Below are 4,416 nucleotides of genomic sequence, written 5' to 3' on the forward strand. Positions count from 1 at the left end.
GGTTAGCGTTAGGTTTAGGATTAGGGTTAGGGTTAGGGTTAGGCTGAGGGTGAGGGTGAGGGTGAGGGTAAGTGTTAGAGTGAGGTTTAGGATGAGAGTGAGGGTTAGGGTTAGCCTGAGTGTTAGGGTGTGGGTTAAGGTGAGGGTTAGCCTGCGGGGTGGGTTATGGTTATGGTGAAGTGTAGGTTTAGTCTGAGGGTTAGGGTTAGGGTTAACATTAGGGTTAGGGTGATGGTGAGAATTAGGGTTAGTGTGAAGATTAGGGTTAGGGTTAAGGTGAGGTTTAGGGTTAGGGTGAGGGATAGGTTTAGGGTTAGTGTTAGGGTTAGTTTGAGCTTTAGGATTAGGGTTGGGGTTAGGGTTAGGGTGAGTGTAAGTGTTAGGCTGAGTGTTAGGGTTAGGGTGAGGGTTAGGTTTAAGTTGAGGGTAAGGGTTAGGTTGAGGGTGAGGATGAGGGTTAGGGTTATGGTTAGGGTGAGATCTAGGGTGCGGGTGAGCATTAAGGTTAATGTTAGGGTTAGGGTAAGTGTTAGGGTGAGGGTGAGGGTGAGATCTAGTTTTAGGACTAGTGTTAAGTTTAATGTTAGGCTTAGCGTGAGTGTGACGATGAGGTTGAGGGTGAGGGTTAGGGTGAGCGTTAGGGTTAGGTTTAGGGTGGGGGTTAGGGTTACTATGATGATTAAGGTGAGGGTGAGGTTTAGTGTTTGGGTGAGTGTTCCCATGAGGGTGAGGATTAGGGTGTGGGTGAGGGTGAGGTTTAGGGTGACAGTAAGGGTTAGGGTGAGGCTGAGGTTTACGGTTATGGTTAGGGTTAGGTTGAGGGCTAGGTTGCAATTTAGGGTTAGGGTGAGCGTTAGGTTTAGGATTAGGGTTAGGGTGAGGTTCAGGGTCAGTGTGAGGGATAGGATTAGGGTGAGGGTTAGGGTTAGGGTGATGGTTAGGTTTAGGTTTAGTGTTGATGTTAGGGTTGAAGTTAGTGTTCGGGTGAGGGTTAGGGTAAGGTTTAGGGTTAGGTTTAGGGTTATTGTTAGGGTGAGGGTAAGGGTTAGGGTGAGGGTGAGGTTTAGGGTTAGGGTTAGGTTTGGGGTGAGGGTGAGAGTCAGAATTAGGGTTAGGATTAGGATTAGGTTTAGGGTTACGCTGAGGTGGTGTGGGAGGGGGAGGGGTGGTTTAGGCATAGGGTTAGGTTTAGTATTAGGGTAAGGGTGAGGGTTAGGGTTAGGGTTAGTGTTATTGTAAAGGTTAGGGTGAGGGTGAGAGTGAGGGGAGGGTTAGGGGGAGGGCGAGGTTTAGGGTTAGGGTTAGGCTTAAAGTGAGGGTGGAGTGTGGGTTATGTTTAGGATTTGGATTAAGGTTAGGGTTAGGCTGAGCGTGAGGCGAGGGGAGGGTGAGTGTTAGGTTTAGGGTTAGGTTTAGGGTTAGGGTGAGGGGGAGGGGAGGGTGAGTGTTAGGTTTAGGGTTAGGGTTAGGGTTTGGGTGAGGGTGAGGATAGGGTTAGGGTGAGGGTTAGGGTTAATGTTAGGTTTATTGTTAGGGTTATGGTGAGGGTGATTTGAGGTTGAGGGTGAGGGTCAGGTTTAGTGTGAGGGTGAGAGTGAGGGTTAGGGTTCAGGTTAGGATTAGTGTGAGGGTTAGGGTTAGGGTTAGGGTTAGGGTGAGAGATAGGGTCAGGGTGAGTGTTAGGTTGAGAGCTAGGGTGAGGAAAAGGGTTAGGGTTAGGGATATGGTTATGCTTAGGCTGAGAAGTAGGTTAGGCTTAGGTTTAGGGTGAGGTTCAGAGTGAGGGTTAGGGTATGGATTAGGCTTAGGTTTAGGGTTAGGCTGAGGTTGAGGTTGAGGAAGAGGGTTAGGTTTAGGGTTGAGGTTAGGGTTAGGGTTAGGTTTAGGGTGAGAGTAAGGGTTAGGGTTAGGGTTAGGGTAATTTTCAGAGTTAGGATGACAGAGAGTTTGAGGGTGAGGGGGAGATTTAGCGTTAGGTTTAGGTTTAGGTTGACGATGAGAGTGAGGGTCAGGGTTAGGCTTCGGATTAGGGTTAGATTTAGGCTCAGGGTGAGGGTGAGGGTGAAGGTTAGGGTTAGGCTTAGGGTTAAGGTAATGGTTAGAGTTAGGATGAGAGTTAGAGTGAGGGATAGGTTTAGGGTTAGGGTTAACGTTAGGATCAGTTTGAGGATTAGGGTTAGGGTTAAGGTTAGGTTGAGGGTAAGGTTTAGGGTGAAGTTTCGGGTGAGTTTGACGGTTAGGGTGAGGGTTAGGTTTGGGTTAGGTTTAGGGTTAGGGTGAGGGTGAGGGTGAGGGTTAGGGTGAGCGTTACGATTAGGCTTAGGGTTAGGGTTAGACTGAGGGTGAGGGTGAGGGTTTGGGTTATGGTTAGGATTATGTTTAGGGTGAGGTTGAGGCTGAGCGTTAGGGTTAGGGTTTGGGTTAGGATGAGGGTTAGGGTGAGGGCTAGGGTTATGTTTAGTTTGAGGGTTAAGGTTATGGTTTGGTTGAGTGTTAGGGTTACAGTTAGGGTGAGGGTTTGGGTGAGTTTAAGGGTTAGCTTGAGGGTTAGGGTGAGGGTTATGGTCATGGTTAGGGTTTGGGTTAGGGTGAGGAGTACACTGAAGGTTAGGGTTTGGGTGAGAGTGAGGGTTAAGGTGAGGGATAGGGATAGGGTTAGGGTTATGGTGAGTGTAAGGGTCAGGGTGAGGGTTAAGTTTAGGGTGAAGGTAAGGGTTAGGGGAAGGGTTAGGTTTAGGGTTAGGTTTATGGTGAGGGTGAGGGTTAGGTTTAGTGTTAGCGTTAGGGTGAGTGTTAGGCTGAGGGGTAGGGTTAGGCTGAGGGGTAGGGTTAGGGTAAGGGTGAGTGTTAGGGTTAGTGTGAGGGTTAGGGTTAGAGTTATTTTTAAGGTTAGGGTGAGGTTAAAGGTGAGGGTGAGTGTGAAGGTGAGGGTGAGTTTTAGCGTTAGGGTTAGGTTCAGGGTGAGGGTGAGAGTGAGGGTTAGGGTTAGGATTAGCATTAGGATTACGGTTAGGCTTAGGGTGAGAGTGAAGCGGAGGGGGAGGGTTAGGGTTAGTGATGGGGTTAAGGTTAGGGTGAGGTTTAGTGTTAGGGTTAGTGATAGGGTGAGAATTAGATTTAGGGTTAGTGTTAGGGTGAGGGTTAGGGTTAGGTTGAGGGTTAGGCTGGGGGGTAGGTTTAGGGTTAGGGTGAGGGTTAGGTATAGTTTGAATGTTAGTGTTAAGTTTAGGGTTAGGTTTAGGGTGAGGTTAAGGGTGAGGGTAAGTGTGAGAGTGAGGGTGAGGCTTAGGGTTATCATTAGGGTGAGGGTTAGGGTTAGAGTGAGGGTTAGGTTTAGGTTTAGTTTGAGGGTGAAGGTGAGGGTAAGGTTAAGGGTTAGGGGGAGGTTTCGGTTTAGGGTGAGGGATCAGGTTACGGTTATTGTTCGGGTGAGGGTGAGGATGAAGTTCAGGGTTAGAGTGAGGGTGTGGATTAGGGTTAGTGTTAGGTTTAGGGTGAAGGTGAGATTGAGGGTTAAGGTTAGGATTAGGGTTAGGTTTTGGGTTAGGCTGAGGGTGAGTGTGAGGGTGAGGGTGGGGGTTAGGGTTAGGGTGATTTTTAGAGTAAGTGTGAGGGTTAGGGTGAGGGCGAGATTAAGGGTAAGGTTGAGACTTAGGGTGAGGGTGAGGGTTAGGGTTAGTGTTAGGGGGAGGGATCGGTTTAAGGTTAGGGGTTTGTGTAAGGGTCAGGGTTAAGGTTAATGTTAATTTTAGGATTAGGATGAGGGTTAGGGTTAGTGTGAGGGTTAGAGTGAGGGTGAGTGCAAGGTTTAGGTTGAGGGTTAGGGGGAGGGGAGGGTTAGGGTCAGGGTTTGGTTTGGGGGGAGGGTTAGGTTGAGAGTTAGGGTTAAGGTTAGGTTTAGGGTTAGGGTGATGGTTATGGTTAATGTTAGGGTTAGGGTTAGGGTAAGGGTTAGGATGAGGGTGAGCTTTAGTGTTAGGTTGAGGGTTAGGGTTAGGGTGAGGTTTAGGTTTAGGATTAGGGTTAGGGTGAGTGCTAGGGTGAGGGTGAGGGTTAGTGTTAGGCTTAGCCTTAGGGTGAGTTTTAGAGTTACTGTTAATGTTAGGGTGAGGGGTAGGTTTAGGATTAGGGTGAGGGTTAGCTTTAGTCTGAGGGTTAGGTTTAGGATTAGGGTAAGTGTTAGGATGAGGGTAAGGGTTAGGTTGAGGTTTAGTGTGAGAATGAGGGTTAGAGTTAGCGTGAGTTTTAGGGTGAGGGTTAGGGTGAGGGTTAGGGTTAGGATTAGGGTTAGGGTTACAGTTAGGTTAAGGGTGAATTTTAGGGTTATGGTTATGGTTAGGGTTAGGTTTAGGGTGAGGTTTTGGTTTAGGGTAAGTTTTATTATTAGGGTTAGGTTTAGGCTTAGGCTGAGGAGGA

This window comes from Dipodomys merriami, unplaced genomic scaffold (assembly GCF_024711535.1).
Source record: "Dipodomys merriami isolate MVZ:Mamm:240054 unplaced genomic scaffold, mDipMer1.0.p SCAF_105, whole genome shotgun sequence".
Classification (NCBI taxonomy): Eukaryota; Metazoa; Chordata; class Mammalia; order Rodentia; family Heteromyidae; genus Dipodomys; species Dipodomys merriami.